Raw genomic sequence first — 23546 nt, forward strand, 5'->3', positions numbered from 1 at the left:
AAAAGTCATGCAGCCTTCTGAGACAAAAGGCAGGTATATGTTTTATATCTATGTTTTTGATGTGTTCTCTCATAGACATTATACCTTCTATAGCCCAGTGACTACCTAATGTAAATTTCTGGTGGAGTAAAACTGTCAACATTTAGTATTTTTTATGACTTACATTTATGCAGCTAAGGGACAAACATCTCACTTTAGAAAACTGTGTGTAGTAGGTAGAGTGAAATTGGTTTTCTAATTTTATTTTCTTAAAGTATCTACTGTTTATGTTAGAGAAAAACAATACCCCCAAGCTTAGGGGTGATTTCTAAATTGTAAGGGCCTTTATGTGAAAGAAAAAAAATGTTCCCAATGATTAAAATGCTTTAGAAATATTTTAACATAGAAAATCTGATTTCATAAATTTAGAAAATAAAAATATTTGTCTTTATTTTAAAGTAAATAGAGGCCAGGTGCAGCCCCTTACACCTGTAATCTCAGCACTGTGGGAGGCTGAGGTGGGAGGATCGCTTAAGCCTGGGAGATGAGGCTGCAGTGAGCTATGACAGCACCCCTGCATTCCAGCCTGGGTGACAGAGAGAGACACTGTCTCAAAAATAAATAAATAAATAAATAAATAAATAAAGCAAATGGAATATGTTGTCAGCTAACAACAAGGGTAATAATATTCTTGATCAATTCTCAGCAGAATCTTATTCCTACTTTTTGTTATTGTTTTTCTTGTGGTAAATTAGGATTTAAGTGTGGCCATGAAGCAGAGAAAGGTAATCTAGTTATAAATAACAAAACATATCTAATTCACAGCTAATGTTGGCAAGGTTATGTGGGTCAAGGCACTGTCAGGAACTATTGATGATGGTATAAAATGTTGTAATTTTCTGGAGAGAAATTTCATAATATATTCCAAAAACCTTTAAAATATTTATACCGTTTGAATAATTCAACATCTAGAAATGTATCCTAAAGCAATGGCTTATATTTAGTGGTAAAATTAAGAAGCATTCTCTTTGAAATCAGGAAGAAAATATGCCCATTAAAACAGCTTGGAGTAGAGGAGGTATAGAGAGATTGGTTAATTGATACAAAATACAGTTAGATCTAAGGAATAAGCAAGGTGACTATAATTAACAAGAATGTGTTGTATATTTCAAAATCGCTAGAAGATTTGAAATGTACCCAACACAAAGAAATGGTGAATGTTTGAGCTTATAGATATCCTAAATACCCTGATTTGATCATTATGCATTGTATGTTTATCAAAATAGCACATGTGCCCCATAAAGATGTACACTTGGCCGGGCACAGTGGCTCACGCTTGTAATCCCAGCACTTTGGGAGGCCGAGGCGGGCGGATCACGAGGTCAGGAGATCGAGACCATGGTGAAACCCCGTCTCTACTAAAAATACAAAAAATTAGCCAGGCATGGTAGCGGGCACCTGTAGTCCCAACTACTCAGAGAGGCTGGGGCAGGAGAATGGCGTGAACCCGGGAGGCGGAGCTTGCAGTGAGCCGAGATCACGCCACTGCACTCCAGCCTGGGTGACAGAGCGAGACTCCTTCTCAAAAAAAAAAAAAGATGTGCACTTTAACTTAAAATAAAACAGTATAATCAACATGTTCCTAAATTTCCCAGACAATGCAATAAGATATGAAACATAAATGGAAAGTAGATATATTAGAAAGAAAAACGCGAAGTTTTAATTACAGCTGATAGGATTGTCTCCATAAAAATTCAAGAAATTCTACAGCTAAACTATTATAGCTAATTAGATTTTAGCAATGTAGGTGAATGTAAGAGATCCATACTAAAAAAAACAGTCTCTGCATAGCAGTAGTTAGAAAATATAATTAAGAAATAACCAGAGACAACCCTCAGAATTATGTATTAGTATCTAATTACAGCAGTGTTAAGATTTAAAATAATCAAGAGAATCCTAAATGTAAAACACTGGGAAAATAGTGACGTAAATTATGATATATTCCTACAATGGAATATTGCTCCAGTCAGAGACCCTAAAGAAAACACATAATTGTCACAAATGTAAGCTATTTGAAGAGGATCTAAGTGTATGAAAAGAAATTATAAAGAATGCAATGTCCAGGCTGGAGTGGATAAGGAGCAATTAACAAAATCTGGATGAAAAGTGACTCTCTTTGAGAGCAGCAGCCAATCAGAGTTAATCCAGTAAGAAGGAACAAGGTGAATACAAATTCCTGACTTCAGGCTTCCTCCTTTCTCTGCTATTTTACCCTAGTTCCCCATTGTCCAAACCCACCTGAAACCAGAGATCTAAGGAGCTGTTTTATTTCATATACGCAGATTAGCTCCAGAAAGAAAGCAGTGTGAAAAAGATGAAACACAGATTTGAAGGGTAAAATGAGAAATACTGTGCAGTTATTTAAAATTATATATTCGTAAGTGATTTAGTGAATGAGAATATGTTTACTCTGAATACAGTAAAAAAAAAAAGTAAGATGTATAAAATAAGTAATTATATATTCAGTGAAATTCCCAATCTTCTCTCTCAAGCAATCTTGAAGACCAGACAGAAAACCAGGCTATGAATCAAAGAAGAAAATCAAAATCACACTTCATAACTGCTTCAGTAACCCTTGGCAACAGACAACACACTGGATTTGGCTAATAACACTAAAATTTTTGCTGGTAAGGTCTTCAGAAACCAGATAGATGTGCAACCACCAGAACAGAAGTGGAGCGGGCATGATGTCTGCTTCTTCAATTTGTAGTTTTATAGTCAAAAACTGGCATGTATATACTTAATCGGTAACATATAAGTCACATGCCTCTATCCCAACTCTTAAGAGAGGTTGAGAACTTAATTTCTGGCTTCTACCTTTGGAAGGATCAGACTTATAAGCTGGAAAATTAGCCAACATGCACAGCATATTCAAAGCTTCTAGGCAGTCAAAATACTGTCAAGTGGTAAAACAGACGTGAAAAAACCTTTTTTTCTCTCCTAAATTTAAAAAAAATATAATTTTCCTAAAACATTGTATGTGGCTTTCCATAAAATTAAAAGAGTCTTGGGAGAGAGAACATCTCATATGCTTCCTAGTGAATTACTTCCACACTAAAGCAATTAATGAAAAGGAAAATACCGTGTATAACATTTTTAAAGCAGCCTTTTCACTGATAAATATGTTTTAGGTATATATACAGCTATGGAAAAGTTTTCCTCATAACAATTCCATTTTATCTCAGGTATAATCTGTCAGGAGAAATTATTTCTTATTGCTAAAAATGGAACAAAAAGTTTGAGCTAAAGAAACACATTTCTCATTCAACACGCACATCCACAGAGTTTATTCTCATGCTGAAGTGAGAAAATCTACACTTGGGATTGTACAATTTTTATGAAAGCAATTAATAAATAAAACATTTAAAAGAAAATTAATTTTCTTACCTATAATTAATATCTATCACCTTGGCACTTACTAACAAAATTTTCTACTTAACGGTGATGTTTCAAAATATGGTCCTGCTCTATTTATGATAATATTTGATCTGCCCTATATAGGCTTTATATTACATTTAAATTATATGTGTGCATTGCTTTTTTCATATTAAGACATGTCTATACAAATATTAGTAGCAAATATATTATTAATTTTTATTCCAGTTTATGGTGGAGTCTTTGGCTTATTCAAGCGGATCACTACTACGCGAGCTGTCTAGAGCTCCACACCTATTCTCCTGTGTTTTCCAGTGTCCGGCCATACAGAGTTTATCAGAGCCTAAGAATAGACTTGTGGTATAGAATGGCATTTCTCTTGCCAGTGAGAGGGTTCCTAAATGCTGATGAAGCAAAATTTTCACCAGACCCTTTGAGTAAAATTGACAGTGTTAAATCAAGTATAGCCGAAAGCTGCCTCCTTACATATTTTAAGTTCATCCTAAAGGTTTTGCCATACATCATGTACTATAACCTAAATGGAGTTGTAAACAGACTGTAGCCTACTCTTGTGCCAATCCCTGAGAAAACTTTGGCCAATCAAAGGTGGCCAACTGTTCAAACCATGTTCAAATAAGGCAAACACTGAGCGTCACCAGTCCAGCTGCTTCTCTACCTCACTTCCATTTTCTGTATGTCACTTTCTTTTTTTTCCTGTCCATAAATAATCTTCTACCAGGTGGCTGCACTGGAGTCTCTGAGCCCATTGTGGCTCAGGGAGACTGCCTGATTTACTCTTTGCTCAGTTAAACTCTTTTAAATTTAATTTGGCTGAAGTTTTTCTTTTAACAACCTATACCCTGGAAACAAGGGACAGGAGGTGCTTGTGCAGTCAAAACTGGGTGTTCTTCAGAATGACTTAGCACTCCCATGACAGTTGCACACTTAAAATATTTCCTTTTTTCGCTCTGTCAGATTTCCTACTCAGCTCTTTTAGGGTGCTAGACTTACTCCCTTCTTTAGGAACTGCCTTACCAAGCAGTATCCACTTTTTTTTTCTTTTAGTAACAAAATGCTTCCAGTCTTTCTTGGGTATATTGCTGCCCACTAAAGACTACATTTTCCAGCCTCCCTTGCAGTTAGACATGTACATGTGGCCAAATTTGGGCCAATGGAATGTGCATAGGAGATGGGTGTACAATTCAAGCTCTTTCCTTCTTTTGTTCTTTCAAAATAAACCTTGATACTTCTCTAAATGGCACACCAAAATCATCAGTAATTCCAAAATTAATTTTTGTTTATTTGTGGGAAAGGAGAGCCCGATCTTCAAATCATGTTAGAAATTAAGAGGAAATACTTCTAGCTATTCTTCTAGCATATCAAAGAAAGGAAAGTAAAATGCCGGACAGTAGGTTTCCGTATTCAGTTTTGCAATCCAGTAATTTTCTAATACCTATGAGTCCTGCATATGTGATTTGGAAAGCATATATTAAGAAATTTATAAAGTGCAGTAACCACTTTGGGAAGCTGAGGTGGGAGGATTGCTTGAGGGTAGGAGTTTGAGACCAGCTTGGGCAACAAACTCCACCTCTACAAAATAATAATTATTAATAATAAGAATTAGCCAGGCATAGTGGCAGGTGTCTGTAGTTCCAGCTACTTGGGAGATTGAGGCAGTAGGGTCCCTTGAGCCCTGGAGTTGGAGGCTGCAGTGAGCTATGATCGTGCCACTGAACTCCAGTCTGGATGACAGACCGAGACTTTGTTTCAAAACACAAAAAAAGTAAGGTACAATAACATGTATCTGCTATCATTCACTAAAATAATGTATTTTCTTCCACAAAACACCTTTTTCTTCTTATTTCCACAGCATATCAGAAAGATTGAATAAATTTCCAAAATATTAGACAGAAAAGGATTTAATGGTGCATATGTTTTGATTTTCTTATTTCCAGGACAGGAGGCTGAGAAACAGATTCATTGGGCAGCTTACCCAAAATGAAAGGGCCAACCAGAGGCAGTGCTAGAATTAAACCCAGCTTTGTTGCTTTTAATAACTATGCCTTCTGCTTATCCACATGTTTATTTTCTTGAACAGCAGGCTTGTAATATTTGACCTTCTGTATAAATACAACCAGGTTATTATAGCGATTGATGCTTTTCTGGGTTTTATCATTGCCAGTAAATAAATTAACAGACTTAGAAGCCTCCAGTTTGAAAATCGCCCAGCCATTCAGCACGCTGGATCATTGGCCTTTCTCTTTGATAAAAGCACAACACTCATTCCCAAAGTCTATTTTAATTAATATGATTCTCAACATTCATAACCGTACTTCTTTCTCTTTTGCTTTTTTTCATTCTGTCAGCAGAATATGTATTTGTTGGAAAATCTTCTTTTCCTTTATCTACACTACACACTGCATGTTTCTCATCCTTGTCACTTTCATTTGTCTATAGGAAAACTGAGTACAGTGTCTTTTAATCTCCTTTTAAGAAACCTGTCAGTAATGATAGCACAAAGCCATCCTGTGGGTCCTGTGTTTATGAATGCTTTTTGTTTTATAGTTTAAGACTACTGACTGATGTTTGAATATTCAGTGCACTGACTCTTACATTCAGAGAAATCTTATCTGTAGTAAGCAGGCCTAGGATGCAGCTTGTTTGCCTTTCACTCTCTAGCTTCAGCAACAGCAAACATCGTTTTGCCAGTTTTGTTCCTTTCTTTTCACGGCAATCATTTTCTTTTTTTGTCCTAGACCATTAGTTTTGCAGTACTCAAGAGCCTCTCTCAACTCCCTCGAGAGTGTCATGGCATCCTCTAAAGGTAACTTGTGAGGCATGCAAATCTCTCTGCCTTGTCATCTCTCACTCCTACATGTAAGGTTTGATACTGTACCTTTTCACTATCTTGTGGCTTATCTCTTTCCTCAACACCACCACCCCCACGCCCCGCACCCCATTGCTGGCTTCAACTCCAAAACTTAGAGCGTGGTTGGGTGTCCATCACCTTCTCTTTCTGCAGGAACTATAAAATACATGGATAAGTGTATAATCTGTACAACTAATGCCCACATTTCATCACTAGCATTTATAAAAATGAAGAAATGAAAATGCTGTAAATAAAATTAAGATCTCTTTGACTACTCCCTAAGTCTCATCACTTACATTGCTGCCCAGAGGCAATGTCTGTCAAGGGCTAATTTAATATAATTTCATCCTGATTTTCATGTTTTTCAAACATACATGTATTTGTATAAACAATAGATATTGTTTTTATTGGTGAGGTTTCCATTTACAGAAATGATTGCATAGGTCGTTTATCATCTTGCAATTTGCTGTTTTACAGGTATTATGTTTTTAAGATCTGTCTGCTTACAAATGTTAACTGTTTTATGAATCATTCCATTGTGTGATTTTACCTAATTTTGTTTAGTCATTTCCCTATTGATGTTCATTCATGCCATTTCTAATATCTACTGTTGCCCAAATGAGCACACTTATGTGTGTCTCCTTGTGAACTTGTGTTTTACTAGAGTATATACCTAAAAGTAAGATTAATGGGTTATAGGATCTGTGAATTTTAGTTTCACAAGATATGCCAAATATCTTCCCAAACAGGACCTATCAACCTTAATTTTTACGAGTAGTGTACAATAATACTTATTTTCCAAAATGCCCCCAATATTGAATGTACACAGACTTCTAAAAATAATATCTGAATTCAACAATCTTAACTTGAATCATCCTTATTATTTCCTATTAAGAATAGAGAGGCCAGGTACGGTGGCTCATGCCTGTAATCCCAGCACTTTGGAGGACAAGACAGGTGGACCACCTGAGGTCAGGAGTTAGAGACCAGCCTGGCCAACATGGTGAAACCTCATCTCTACTAAAAATACATAAATTAGCTGGGCATGGTGGCACGTGCCTGTAGTCCCAGCTACTTGGGAGGCTGAAGCAGGAGAAGTGCTCGAACCCAGGAGACAAAGTTGCAGTGAGCCAAGATGGCACCACTGCACTCCAGCCTGGGTGACAGAGTGAGACTCTGTCTCCCCCCAAAAAAATATATAAAAAATAAAGAATAGAAATATTTCCAATTACTTTGAAAGTACTGTAAATAAATGAATACATGAAATGGTTCACATAACTTTACTCTGTTAAATCCTGAAGTACATCAATTTTGCTTTAAATGTAACAAAGCCTAATTAATTAATTCAGTCCTCCATTCTTGTTTATTACATTTCTTACAAGTTCTAGATACTGTGCCAGGTTCTGGGGACAAAATATTGCACAGTGGAACTGTTCCCTGGAGAAACTTACAATGTAGTGGGAGAAACAGATACCTAAACACCTAGTCACAATAAAGTCAAATAAGCGCTATCATAAAAGGAAATTGCAGGTGATATATGAGAACATGGGAGAATGCCTAGGATTCCTAAAGGGAAGAGAAGGTAGGAATTAGTCAGGTTAGATGTAGGGTCAAGGGAAGTGAATTTATGAAAGGTTTGAGAAAGGATTATCCATTGCAGAAGAATGACATGTGCAGAGAACTGGAGGCTAAAGAGATGAGCAGATTCTCAATTCTATCAAAGAATTCAGTAGCCTACTTGGGACAAGGGTAGATATAGTCTGGTGTTGGTACATGAAGAGATTTTATTTTTATTTTTTTTTATTATTGTACTTTGAGTTTTAGGGTACATGTGCACAATGTGCAGGTTTGTTACATATGTATCCATGTGCCATGTTGGTGTGCTGAGCCCATTAACTCGTCATTTAGCATTAGGTGTATCTCCTAATGCTATCCCTCCCCCCTCCCCCACCCCACAACAGTCCCCAGAGTGTGATGTTCCCCTTCCTGTGTCCATGTGTTCTCATTGTTCAATTCCCACCTATGAGTGAGAACATGCAGTGTTTGGTTTTTTGTCCTTGTGATAGTTTACTGAGAATGATGATTTCCAGTTTCATCCATGTCCCTACAAAGGACATGAACTCATCATTTTTTATGGCTGCATACTATTCCATGGTGTATATGTGCCACATTTTCTTAATCCAGTCTATCGTTGTTGGACATTTGGGTTGGTTCCAAGTCTTTGCTAATGTGAATAGTGCCGCAATAAATATATGTGTGCATGTGTCTTTATAGCAGCATGATTTATAGTCCTTTGGGTATATACCCAGTAATGGGATGGCTGGGTCAAATGGTATTTCTAGTTCTAGATCCCTGAGGAATCGCCACACTGACTTTCACAATGGTTGAACTAGTTTACAGTCCCACCAACAGTGTAAAAGTGTTCCTATTTCTCCACATCCTCTCCAGCACCTGTTGTTTCCTGACTTTTTAATGATGGCCATTCTAACTGGTGTGAGATGGTATCTCATTGTGGTTTTGATTTGCATTTCTCTGATGGCCAGTGATAATGAGCATTTTTGCATGTGTTTTTTGGCTGCATAAATGTCTTCTTTTGAGAAGTGTCTGTTCATGTCCTTCATCCACTTTTTGATGGGGTTGTTTGTTTTTTTCTTGTAAATTTGTTTGAGTTCATTGTAGATTCTGGATATTAGCCCTTTGTCAGAAGAGTAGGTTGCGAAAATTTTCTGCCATTCTGTAGGTTGCCTGGTCACTCTGATGGTAGTTTCTTTTGCTGTGCAGAAGCTCTTTAGTCTAATTAGATCCGATTCATCAATTTTGGCTTTTGTTGCCATTGCTTTTGGTGTTTTAGACATGAAGTCCTTGCCCATGCCTATGTCCTGAATGGTAATGCCTGGGTTTTCTTCTAGGGTTTTTATGGTTTTAGGACTAACATGTAAGTCTTTAATCCATCTTGAATTAATTTTTGTATAAGGTGTAAGGAAGGGATCCAGTTTCAGCTTTCTACATATGGCTAGCCAGTTTTCCCAGCACCATTTATTAAATAGGGAATCCTTTCCCCATTTCTTGTTTTTGTCAGGTTTGTCAAAGATCAGATAGCTGTAGATATGTGGCATTATTTCTGAGGGCTCTCTTCTGTTCCATTGGTCTATATCTGTGTTTTGGTACCAGTACCATGCTGTTTTGGTTACTGTAGCTTTGTAGTATAGTTTGAAGTCAGGTAGCGTGATGCCTCCAGCTTTGTTCTTTTGGCTTAGGATTGACTTGGCGATGTGAGCTCTTTTTTGGTTCCATATGAACTTTAAAGTAGTTTTTTCCAATTCTGTGAAGAAAGTCATTGGTAGCTTGATGGGGATGGCATTGAATCTATAAATTACCTTGGGCAGTATGGCCATTTTCACGATATTGATTCTTCCAGCCCATGAGCATGGAATGTTCTTCCATTTGTTTGTATCCTCTTTTATTTCATTGAGCAGTTGTTTGTAGTTCTCCTTGAAGAGGTCCTTCACATCCCTTGTAAGTTGGATTCCTAGGTATATTAGTCTCTTTGAAGCAATTGTGAATGGTAGTACACTCATGATTTGGCTCTCTGTTTGTCTGTTATTGATATATAAGAATGCTTGTGATTTTTGTACATTACTTTTGTATCCTGAGACTTTGCTGAAGTTGCTTATCAGCTTCAGGAGATTTTGGGCTGAGACAGTGGGGTGTTCTAGATATACAATCATGTCATCTGCAAACAAGGACAATTTGACTTCCTCTTTTCCTAATTGAATACCCTTTATTTCCTTCTCCTGCCTAATTGCCCTGGCCAGAACTTCCAACACTATGTTGAATAGGAGTGGTGAGAGAGGGCATCCCTGTCTTGTGCCAGTTTTCAAAGGGAATGCTGCCAAAACTGATAGACCGCTAGCAAGACTAATAAAGAAGAAAAGAGAGAAGAATCAAATAGATGCAATAAAAAATGAAAAAGGGGATATCAACACCGATCCCACAGAAATACAAACTACCATCAGAGAATACTACAAACACCTCTACGCAAATAAACTAGAAAATCTAGAAGAAATGGATAAATTCCTCGACACATACACCCTCCCAAGACTAAACCAGGAAGAAGTTGAATCTCTGAATAGACCAATAACAGGCTCTGAAATTGTGGCAATAATCAGTAGCTTACCAACCAAAAAGAGTCCAGGACCAGATGGATTCACAGCCGAATTCTACCAGAGGTACAAGGAGGAACTGGTACCGTTCCTTCTGAAACTATTCTAATCAATAGAAAAAGAGGGAATCCTCCCTAACTCATTTTATGAGGCCAGCATCGTCCTGATACCAAAGCCGGGCAGTGACGCAACCAAAAAAGAGAATTTTAGACCAATATCCTTGATGAACATTGATGCAAAAATCCTCAATAAAATACTGGCAAACCAAATCAAGCAACACATCAAAAAGCTTATCCACCATGATCAAGTGGGCTTCATGCCTGTGATGCAAGGCTGGTTCAACATATGCAAATCAATAAATGTAATCCAGCATATAAACAGAACCAAAGACAAAAACCACATGATTATCTCAATAGATGCAGAAAAGGCCTTTGACAAAATTCAACAACCCTTCATGCTAAAAACTCTCAATAAATTAGGTATTGATGGGACGTGTCTCAAAATAATAAGAGCTATCTATGACAAACCCACAGCCAATATCATACTGAATGGGCATGAAGAGATTTTAATACCATATACTTAAATAGTTTGCATTTTGTTTGCTTCTAAAGAAGATGAGGAACCATCAAAGACTTTAAAATAAGATGGCGATGACTACATCATCAAAACTGAGCATTATGAATAAGACTCAGAAAAGCACATAGGAGAAATACCAGCAAGAGCGGAGAAGAGGCAGGTGGATCAATGAAGGAAAGAGACAATGGTGACAAAAACTGGTAGAGATGGAAAACGGGCTGTAGAAAGAGATTTAAAGGAAGTAAAATCAACTGAACTTTGTTCACTCAGTACATATTGAGCATTCACTGTGTGTCAGGCAAATTTCTGGGTATTTGAGATTCATCAGTGAAAAAAATGAACAAAACAAAAAAGAAAAAAAAATCTCTGCCTTTTGGAGCTTATGTTCTTGCGGTTGTGTTTATCTAACCCACTGATGTCATGAAGGAGGGCTGTGATGCAGAAATGAATTATGGGCACACAGTAGGTAGTAAGAATGTGGAAGATCTAGATCTTCAAGAGTTGGAGCTTTCTTCACAGGACACTTGATGAGAGCTAGCATTGTTCAAAGGGAACCAACAAATGTACTTTGAGTAGCAGACATATTTGCTAATCAAATAAACTTGATATAATGAATTCAAGGGAAAAAAAAACCATTTGAGGTTATGTTTAATGTTTTGCTAGGTATATCTCAGTTTCTAGTGTGTTAGTTCCCTAAGACGTGACTCCTAGGCATGAGAATCTGTATTGTGAATTGAAAGAAGATGCACGGTTTCTAGATACAACTAGATAATAGCAGGTTGACTTTTCTAGCAAATACATGAGGCACAGTACTTAAGGCCCATGATACTGTTAAGGGCCTAAAAAAGTGTTTTCTTTTTAATCAGAGAAAACAAATGAACTTTTAGGTCAAAGAAAATAGTACATAATATTAATATATTCACCTTTAAGACAATGTATTCATAAAATATAATTTTAAATCTGTTTTGGAGGAAGGGGACCAGGAGGATAAAAGTACCTGTGACCATCAAAGTCATAATATGGCTCTCTATAAAAGGGAAAGAGAGAATTCTGTTTTTTTTTTTAATATGTTAAAAACAACCCAACAACCTCATTTTATTATTGCCTTGATGGTACTCCTTACTTTTCAGCCTTCTTAGGAACTATCTGTTGGACATTTTAAATATATCCAGATTATATTGTACCTGTTGTTGTTTGGTCCTCACAAGCTCAACTTCTTGAGCTATCTTGGATGTTATAAGATAACACAGTAAAAGATTCTTCAATTTCTATGATTGAACCAATGGATTTAGCATCACAAAAATGTAACTTATTCCAATCTTCACACGTCTCCTCATGTGACTTGATCAAATAAGACACTCAACCCTAGGTCTTTTATTTTAAAAAGGTGCCTTATTTACTACATCCACTGGGAAATAGGAAGTGACATAATGATTCACCTCTGTGAAGTTGTTATCCGCTTGTGTTCCTAGGCCAGACAATCTTTCTCTCTTGGGAAGGGTGAAAGGTCAAGTCCATCTTGAAACACGTGACACTGTGACTTGACTTTGAGTCTTCACAAGCTCTCAAGAGCTGAAGTGGCTTTTCCAAATAGCATGCATGTTTTCCTCCATCTGTAGCTGTGCCTTATACTGTTCTTCTTACTCCTATCAAGAGAAACAAGAGCCTGCTCCTCAATGGATCATCTATCTCCTCAATGGTGGCGATCAGAAGCAAGATTTGCCATTGGCTTATTTCCTTCTGACATCCATTCAAGAGAAGAAGAATAAGTCATTATTAGTTCCACTACCTTATATTATTACATAAGAAACTAAGATATTGTTATCAGGTTCTAATAACCAAGATAAGATTGCTACTTTTTTTGTCATAGATTTTGCTAATCACAAATAGTCTAACACATTTTTCCTTACCCCCATGCCCATTCCTCAATAATTGCAAATTGAGTTCTCAATAATTGCAAATCAAATGTCAGAAACTTTTCTAAATGCTAGGGAGCATCCCAACGTTTGTCCCTAAAGGATTTCAATTTATAAAATACATTGCAAGCTATTGGGTCAACATGTAGGTGATTTTTAACTCTCAAAACGTAAGCTTGAGAATTTAATGACAAAAATCTTTCACAAAAGCACTGTGGTCTGGGTATAGAAAATAGCTAGAATGAGATGAGAAAACAAAATTAGAGTGTAAAAGTAGTGGATCTGGGGCACTACTTAGAGGCATGGTGCTTGGTAATGCATTTTTCTGTGCTTTTCCTGGTGTGCCTCTTCCTAATGAGACATTGTGGTAACCAGGGTCCCAAGTCTAGCAAAGGTTAAACTGTTTATCTTCATTATCTCAAGTCCTGGGGAACTTAATGGCCCTCAAGGCACATGCGGAATGGTTTCTGTCCTATATAGTCGAGTATGCTATATTTCCAGCCAAGATAAAAACCTCAGGATATATTTTTAAAATATTTCTGTGAATGTACATTATATTTTCAGTGGGTTGATTAAGCTCAGGGCTATCATTCTTCTCTGAAAATATAACATCATTTCTGATAACCACTCAGTTTGTCCGATCCCAAATGGAAGAATTTATTTTAAATTGAGCAGAGAATTATACAATGATGTTATAGAAGCTGAAAACAATTTCATTATTTTTATCTTACTAATGATCATTAGCTATCTCTGTTTTGAATGAGGAAAATGATGAGATTGAGGTGTGATCAATCCCGAATACAATTTGAAGTTTTTTTTTTTCTTATAGTGATGGTGAGTTCATGAAAATCTACTCCTAAGTATTTGCCTGTTTCTTTCTGTGCACAGTTGTTACATATGTTGCTAGCTCTGACGAAGACACTATCTTAGACACGGAGACAGTTAAATGAAATTCGGACTGAAACCCCTTCATAGCAGGTCTCGGAGAGATGTTTGCCACATGCTAAAATCCAGAAAGGAATTCTGTTATTCCTAAACATCTTTACAGCTTGGCAAAGAAGATAAGTTGACTGGTACTGCCAGTAAGTGTATGGATTTTGAGATGATTGTTATGTTCAGGGATTTCAGGCTGAATAAAATTAATCCAAGTTGTTGCTAATAAATGTTGTATGAAAATCCTCAAACAATGGAGAGATCTGCTTTTATATCTGTTCATCCATCCATCTATCCACTCATCCATTCATCATTAATGGAGCATATATTTATTGAGTCTTCATTATGGTGCCTACTATAGTAACAATTAGGCACTGTTCTAAGTATTAAGAATGTAACAGGACATAAGCATAGTGCTCTTGACTTCCTGAAGTTTAAAGATTGGGGGGATGGGAGGTGACAGGTGACAGGGACCAATTAGTAAATAAGCAGTTATGATACGTTTTGAAATGCAGAGGATAAGAGTACACAAAGGTCCTATGAGAGCCCCTGAAGGGGCAGGAAACTCAGATCTAAGAGGGTGATCAGGCAACTTCCTGAAGGAAGTGGCATCTAAGCTGAGATCTGAAGCAGAGGGAAGGATAAAGAATATCAGATGAAATAGCAAAAACAAAGACCAGGACACTTGCATATATAATACTTTTGAAGGACCTGAAAGAAGTTAGGAAAAACTGGATTATGGTGTGCAAGTTCGGGGATCATGGAAAAGTAGGCATGATAAGGTGCACCAGGGTGCAGTCTGTGGAAGTGTCTTACTGATTAGGGAGTGGTGGTGGTTATAATGGGTACTCTGATTTAGATTTTGGAATCACATTATTTTAAATTGATTTTTAAAAGTACCTTCTCGTCTATTTATCAATATATTTAATTTATGTAATCTTTTTTATGAAAAAGGATTTCAGGTGGTTTCTAAAAATACATAAAGTATGATGCAACTGCATGAATTCAAGGGGGTGCAAGGATATGCACAAAGGAATACCACAATCAGATTACAATGAATCCTCCTACAAGGCAGATTATACTGACCTCTAAGCTTCATCTGAATAACACTAACCCTTGGAGGAAAGGTATTTTGGATTCTTGCAGTGTGTGAGGCGGGGTTCTAGCTGCTTTCCACCTATATCTCATTTAATCCTCAAAGACCCTGGCACTCAAAGTGCAGTCTCCAGACCAACAGCATCAGCATCACCTGGGATTTGTGAGAAATGCAGAAAATCTGGCCTCATCCCAAATCTGTTGAATCAGAATCTACATTTTAACAAGGCCCCGGGTGATTCCTGAGCACATAAAAGTTTGCCAAGAACTGGACAAAGAGAATTTACCGTTAATGTGTTTTTCAATTTACAGGTGAGGAAACCAGGGTTCTAAGAGAGTAAGTAACTTGCCAAAAACTGAACACTTAGTGAGTGCAGGGGAAGATTTTGAGTTTACACTTTCTGACTCCAGGCACTTTTTTTTCAGCGGTGGGGATGGTGGGGCAAAATCTCATCCTGTTGTCGATGCTAGAGTGCAGTGGCATGATACTGGCTAACTGCAGCCTCAGCCTCTTGGACTTAGGTGATCCTCCCACCTCATCATCCGAAGTAGCTGGAACCACAGGCACGTGCCACCACACGCTGCTAATCTTGCTTATTTTTGTAAAGAGGAGATTTTACCATATTGCCCAGGCTAGTCTCAAACTCCTGGGCTCCAGCGATCCTTCCGCCTCAGCCTCCCAAAGTGCTGGGATTACAATTGTGAGGCATTATGCCAGCCAGCCTGCAGGCCCTTCTTGGTTTCTAAGTGGCATAGCCTCCCCCTGTGTTTGTAAGCTTTACGGCAAGCTTGCCCAACCTGTGGCCCACGACTTTGAATGTGGCCCAACATAAATTTGTAAACATTCCTAAAACATTATGAGATTTTTAGGTGATTTTTTTTAAGGTCATCAGCTATCACTAGTGTTAGTGTATTTTATGTGTGGCCCAAGACAATTCTTTATCCAGTGTGGCCCAGGGAAGCCAAAAGAGTAGACATCCCTGCTTTACGGTGACCAGCCAAACAAGAAATATGGGCTTTTATGCAAAACGCGTTGTCCCAATGATTTGTTTTTTAAAGAGACCAGTTGCTCAAAAGAACAGGAGGGCAATTACCATCAACATTATCAGGAAGGAACTCTTCCCAGAGATTTATGTAAGCAAGACTTTACATGATGCAATGAATGATAAGTCATGCAAAATCTTTCCACAAATGCTAGCTGATCAATCAAAACCATGTGATTTGATGGAAAAGGACTTGGTTGGCAGTGATCAGCCAGAACATTTAGCTATCTCAGAAAGGCTGAAGCAAAAGTTGATTGGACAGCAGCAATGATGTAGGAGCTATTTCAGTTAGGAAGACAAGCTAATGACATCCAAGTCCCCTTCTGCCTCTCCTATGTTGAGTCCTGCTCGATGGCTCCTCCCAACATAAAAAATTACAAATTTATGTAAGCATTCACAAACCTAAATGTTTACAGGGATGTAATGGGCTGAATTGTGACCCACCAATATTTATTATGTTGAAAGTTTAACCCCAATATGACTATGTTTGGAGATAGGACCATTAAAGAGGTAATTAAGATTAAATGAGGTCATAAGAGTGGGACCCTAATCCAACAGGACTGGTGTCCTTATAAGAAGAAGAGACACCAGGAAGGCACATGCACAGAGAAAAGACCATACAAGGACACAGCTTGAAGGCAGCAAACCAATGAGAGGCCTCAGGAGAAACCAGCCTGCTGACACCTAGATATTGGACTTCCAGCCTCCAGAACTATGTGAGAATACCAGTCTGTGGCATTTTGTTATGGCAATCTTGGTTAGCTAATAATAATGGACTAAGCAAGTAATCTAAATAAAGGAAACCGTGAGGGTAAATGTAAGTGCATGCATTTGAGAAGTAATGGAGACTGCAGTTAGGCCATTGTTGACACAGAATTGCAGGAACAGTATTGTCAAGCTCTCTAATCTGTAAAGAAAATAAAGTGTGTGTGTGTGTGTGTGTGTGTGTGCGTGTGCGCGCCCACATGGAGGTGGGAGGTAGTTCATGTAAAATCTTTTTTTTTCCAAAATAATATTTTGTTGGTTTATTTTAAAAGTCATAAACTATTGAATGGTCTAAGCAAACACATCTGGGGGTTGGATCTACCCCTATGTGGTCATCAATTTGTAAACTCTTTGCCAGTGCTGTTGACAATTCATTATAGTAGAAGCAGTGAAAGACCATTTAGCCATGTAATCATCTTGCCTTCATATCAATCATCCATGTGATGCAAGCAAGTATTGGAACTTTTGCTCAAGTAAACTCTTTGATACTACATTTAAGAGAAATGGTGCCTTAAAATATGCAAGATATAACTGTCAAGGCTTGACACCACATGTATATTGACGGAAGCCAGAATAGCTATTGCTAAAAATGCATTTCATTGACTATTCCCTCTGCAAATGTGCCATGATGACAATCAGTCAAGATAAATCACACAGCTATTCAACTAATTCATCCATAAAGAAAACTGGTAATTAGAGTGTTGAAGTCAGTGAGGCCAAAATCAGATGCCCATAGCATCTGCATTTGTAGGATATGAAGCTTTAATGGAGGTCTCTCAGAAATTTTAAAAACAGCCTTATCGGCATTATCCACTACTGTCTACGTGGACAGCCTTCTCCATGATTTTCAAGGTCATATGAGTGGTTAAGTATTCACTTCTTTATGCATTTATAAATTGTAGGGCCTTTCCAGAGAATGTTCTAAATGACTTATTTATTGCTACTTGCAGTTCTGAAAACTCTAAATTAGAAATGTCAACTCCTTTGTTGGACAATAGTTTCATATTGGTGCTGGTCAGTGGGATTTCCCAACTTGAATCTCTTACTTGATTACTTTTTATTAATCTGTTTTTTCAACTACTTTTTTTTACTGGTTATAGGATTTACTTCATGTCCTATCTCTGGTAATAGTCTTGAGCATTTGCCCAGCCACGGTTCTCACTATCCCTTTACTAGAATTTTGCAGTAAGGACTAATGGACTTAAAGCTTTCTGATCTCATCTGACTCTAAAACCATTATTACTATGTCTTTCTAAGGTAAAGTTATATCACAGATTTTGGATTGATATAGTGGTATTCATGAGCCTTCACAGTCACCTCTGCTTACCATTCTCTTACTAGGCTCCTTTTCTTTTACCTTTTGCTACAATGAACTCATCACTCACAGAAATACAGGCTTTTCTACACCAATACAGGTGCCCGTGCTGTCACCTGTTAATTTGGGAAATATCTTGGTAAATGCTTTACTTGGTGATATATGCAGAATTCTAAACTTTATGGCTTTTTGTTTCTTGCTTAAAATATTTCTTCTGTTCTCTCTTCTAAGTATTTCTGCATATGTTATACTTTGAAATTGCTCCATAATTTTAGATGTTCTTGGTTTATTTATTTATTTTTACTTTACATATATTTTTTGAGACACAGTCTCATTCTGTCGCCCAGGCTGGAGTGCAGTGACGCAATCTCAACTCACTGCAACCTTCGCCTCATGGGTGCAAGCCATTCTCTTGCCTCAGACTCCCAAGTAGCTGGGATTACAGGTGAATGCCACCACGCCCGTCTAATTTTTTTTTTTTTTTTTTGTAAGACAGAGTCGCTCTCTGTCACCCAGGCTAGAGTCCAATGGCATGATCTCGGTTCACTGCAACCCCCAGGGCTGAAGCGATTCTCCCTGCCTCAACTTTCCGAGTAGCTGGGATTACAGGTACCCACCACCATGCTAAGTTTTGTATTTTTAGTAGAGACAGGCTTTCACCATGTTGGCCAGGCTGGTGTCAAACTCCTGACCTCAGGTGATCCGCCCACCTCAGCCTCCCAAAGTGCTGAGATTACAGGCGTGAGCCACTGCGCCTGGCCAATTTTTGTATTTTTAGTAGAAACAGGTTTCACCATGTTGGCCAGGCTCGTCTTGAACTCCTGATCTCAAGTGATCTGCCCACCTCGGCCTCGCAAAGTGTTGGGATTACAGGCGTCAGCCACTGCACCGGGCCCCTATTTTTCTTTTGTTTTTCAATATTTCTCTTTGGGAATTCTCTATCAAACTTTCCTTGGCTGTGTCAAATCTACTCATAAGCCCATCAAAGGCATTTTTCATATCCATATATAGGATTTTTTATTTCCAGCATTTTCTTTTGTTTCTTAGAGTTTCTATCTCTTTGCTGACATTACCCGTTACTATTTCCATTAGGGCCCTTAAAATGTTAATCATACTTATTTTAAAAAGATAATTCCAACATCTGAATCATATCTAAGTTTTGTTCTGATGGTAGCTTTGTCTCTTCAGATTGTGTTTCTCCTCATCCTTTATCATGCCTTGTAATACTTTGTAGAAATCTACACATGCATCAGGTAACAGAAGCTGAGATAAATAAGTGTTCAGTGTGAACATTTATTTTAATCTCTCTAGGGGTAGAATTGTGTTTAATATTTGCTGTAGCTGTAGGTGCCAGAGGCTTCAAATTCAGCTGATGATCTTATTTTTTTCTTTGGTCTCCCCTCTTGACTTTATGCTTCCCTAAGTATGTACTTCTTTTCAAATAGAGAGCTTTTTCAGTTGTAATCCACCGTCATTGTCTTGAAGCCTGATGGTATGGTGTTAAGATGTAGGAAAGATATTGCATGATTAAAATCCTCCAATTAAATCTTAGTGGGTTTTTTTTGTTTTGGTTTTTTTTTTGAGATGAAGCTGTGTTGTTGTCTGGGGAAATACTGGAGGCTCATTGTCTCATGCCAAGGAAATCCAGGATGCAGAAACACAAAGAGTGCGCCTAAGAACGGAAGTTTAGGCTGGACGTGGTGGCTCACTCCTGTAATCCCAGCACTTTGGGAGGCCGAGGCGGGTGGATAACGAGGTCAGGAGTTCAAGACCAGCCTGGCCAAGATGGTGAAACCCTGTTTGTACTGAGCAAGACTCCGTCTCAAAAAAAAAAAAAAAAAAAAAAAAAAAACCAAGAACAGAAGTTTAATAGACAAAAGAAAGAAGAAAGCTTCCTCGTGCAGAGGAAGGGGACTGGAATGGGTTTCTAGCCTTGCAACAAGATGCAGCTGCTTTTACAGATGAGCTTGAGGAGGCAGTGTCTGATTTATATAGGGCACAGAGGATTGGTTGGACCAGACGTGCCATTTACATAGCACGCAAAGAGGCTGGTCATCTTACCCTGATCTTTTATTATGTAAATGGAGTTTTCTACTGGCCTGAGCCATGCTGCCCATTTCTTTACTGCACATGTGGCGACAAAGAAAAGCGACCCCTATGTTGAATGTACCTGACTTCCAGGTGTCCTTTTTCTATTGGCACAGCTGCTGGCATTTATCTGTGCAAGCTTCCACTTGCTTATCTATGCTTGCAGCTTGATTTTGCAGGCTGCCTTTTGTTAGAAAAGAAATTATTTGGGGGCTGCTTTTTATTAAAAGGAAAACCTTGCCAAGGACTCTGTTACCTTCACTATCTGCCTAAATAATTTCTTTTTAGCTCCTGTATCAGAGATAGGGTCTTGCTCTGTCACCCAGGCTGGAGTGCAGCGATGTGATAGAACTTCTGGGTCTCCCAAGAGGCTAGGATTACAGGCACTTCCACCACCGTGCCCCACTTAAATCTCAGTGTCTATATCCTGGGGCTATGACCTTCATGATCTAGCTTTTATCCCCCTATTTCTCCCTATTCCCTTCCTTGGCTGCAGCATCCTCAGTGTATTTCCTTGAAACCTTGATTGCTGTTGATTTGTTTTCCCTTCTTAGGTGAGATCACGAGGCTAAAGGGAGCTTCAGTGGGAGAAATGCCTCTACTGCGATAAACTCTTAGCAGAGTCTTTCTTTTGGAGTGTCAGCCTTTGTTAAGGAGAAGACTGAGCTATTTCACAATGATTACTCTTCCCTTCCACCTGCCAGAGCCGTGAAAAAACATCTTTTCAGATGTTTGCTGTGAGAACCTGGTGGGGTTCCTAAATATAAAGCCCTTTAAAGTGTGGGAGACCCCTACCCCTAAATATCCAGCCCCTAATAGTTTCTCACTCTCACAGTAATTCATACACAGCCCGCAGCAATTCATTACAATTACCATACGAATGTTGCTATCAGTGTATGGCACCAGCTTCTTTTCTTCCAGGTAAGCAGATCTCAGGTGTCTCTCTCTGGATGCACCTGATTAATCCAAGAAAAGTCACTGATTTTCAGTTGATTCAACTGTTTCTTGTCATAGGCCAAGTATGACGTTCAAGTTCTTTACATGTCAGAGCTGAACCAGACTCCTAAGCCTTTTTTTTTTTTAACTTTTTTCTTTTCTTTTTTGATGTTTAGAAGATATGGCAGTATTCCAGTATGTGTTAAGAGTATCCTGGATGGGAGAAGGGCAACCACTAAAGCCAGTCTCTAGTCTTTTCAATTCCACCGAATTTAATTCTTCAAAGAATTAAATGATTTCCTCAGGCAATCACAGCCTTGCAGAAGATCTGTGCTCCTCAAGCATAAATACTAGTTGAAGCTAACAGGGACAGAGTTGATTAATGAACTAAAGGTACAATGCTGCTCCTGTTAATACATGCAAAGTTTACATGTTCCCAACATCAGTGGGCTTTTGCATAACTGTGGTATCTTCTCTGAGCTGATAATCTAGATTGAGGTACTTGAGGTGTTCAGAGTATACCACCCCAAAATATACTACTCCGGCATAAGAATTGTTTTGAGCTAAAGGCAAATGAGGAAAAAACAGACACAGGACACACTCTGTCCTTCCTTTCTCTACCAGGAAGAGTAGAACAATTCTTAATCACCCGAGACAATGCTAGACTCTTATCAGCCTAGAGATGGCACCAGAGGAACCTACATAACTTTACTAAAAGAAATTTTATCTTCTATTAGTATCAGCCCATATATATAGCCCACCACAGGTTATAGCCCTTGGAGGGCTAAAAGTCTTTTCTCTTATGTCTTGCCACTTTTCTACAAATTTATTATTATTTGCTAAGGTACTATATATGCACAAGTTCTTTTTCTTTTTCTTTTTTTATTTTTCCTGAGACAAGGTCTTGCTCTGTCACCCAGGCTAGAATGCAGTGATGTGATCATAGTTTACTGCAGCCTCCAACTCCTGGCCCAAGGGATCCTCTAGCCTCAGCCTCCCAAGTAGCTAAGACTACAGGTGCACACCACCACACCTAGCTAATTTTGTACTTTTTGTAGAGATGTGGTCTTGCTATGCTGCCCAGTCTGGTGTGCTCAAGTTTAATCACCCCTTTGAGTCACTTGTCACTGAGGTTTCTCTCAAGTGATGTGCACTGCACACATTAATAAACTCTTTGTTTTTCTCATATTAATCTATCTTTTGTGAGTTTAGTTTACAATAAACATAAGATAGTGTCTTAGTCTATTCAGGCTGTTATAACAAATTACCATAGATCCAGTATTTACTTCTCACAATTCTGGAGGCTGAAAGTCTTAGATCAGAGTGCCAGCATAGTTAGGGTCTGGTAAGGGTCCTCTTCCAGTTTGCACAGTGGACATCTCCTTGTATCCTCACGTAATGTAAAAAGAGCAAGCTAGCTCTCCAGCGTGCTCTTATAAGGGCACTAGTCCCATTCATGACAGTTCCACTCTCATGACCTAATTACTTCCCAAAGGCCACACCTCTAAACACCATTATATTGGGATTCGAGTTTCAACATGAATTTTGGGGGAACACAAACATTCAGTCCATCGCAGATGGGTAAAGGGAAAAGATTTTTCCTCCCCTACTTACTCCATTTGTTATCTATGCTGAGTCTTGAGAATTTCCTACAAAATGGATATGTTTAGATAGAGAGAGAAATTTTGCTAAATGGTGCCTGTAAAGCTTAGCAGTTTGAAGTTTATATATCTAAAATCCTAATAAGCCTATGTTGGATGATACCTTATAAATCCTCCTTTCTTTCATTGTGAGGGAAGGAGCTGAGTCTTAGAGAGGCTGAGCCACATGTTCAAGAGTTTAATGAGTAGTGGGGTCAGAAGAAGCCATGTCTGTCTAACTCTAAAGATAATGGCAGCCTGTGTAAGGCAGAGACTGTTAGGTTTTGTGTTGTCTCCTCTCTATGCTTCTTCCCTCTACCTCAAGACCTCTTCTACCAGAGCCTGTCTAAAGCCATCAATAGATGGAGCTTTTTCTATTGCTGCTGCAACAAATTACCACAAATTTAGTGTCAAGTAATACATATTTTATGTTACAGTTCTGGAGGTCAGAGTCCAAAATAGATTACTAGGCTAAAATGAAAGTATCTGTAGGGCTGCATTCCTTCTGGAAGCAGTAAGGAAGAATCCATTCTCTGGCTTTTTCTAGGTTTTAGAGGTCATCCACATTCCTTGGCTCATGGCTCCCTTCCACAATCTTCAAAACCAACAAGATATGGCTAAATACTTTTGAGGCTGCCATCTTTCCAATTCTCTTGCTTCTGTCTCTTCCTGCAGTTTTGAGGAGATGACATTAGGTCCACCTTGAAAGTCCGGGATAATCTTCCTATTTTAATGTCAGTTGGGTAGCACCTTTAACTGTGCTTTGCTATACAACCTAACATATTCACTGTTT

The sequence above is a fragment of the Hylobates moloch genome, unplaced genomic scaffold, assembly GCF_009828535.3.
Source record: "Hylobates moloch isolate HMO894 unplaced genomic scaffold, HMol_V3 SCAFFOLD_4, whole genome shotgun sequence".
Lineage (NCBI taxonomy): Eukaryota > Metazoa > Chordata > Mammalia > Primates > Hylobatidae > Hylobates > Hylobates moloch.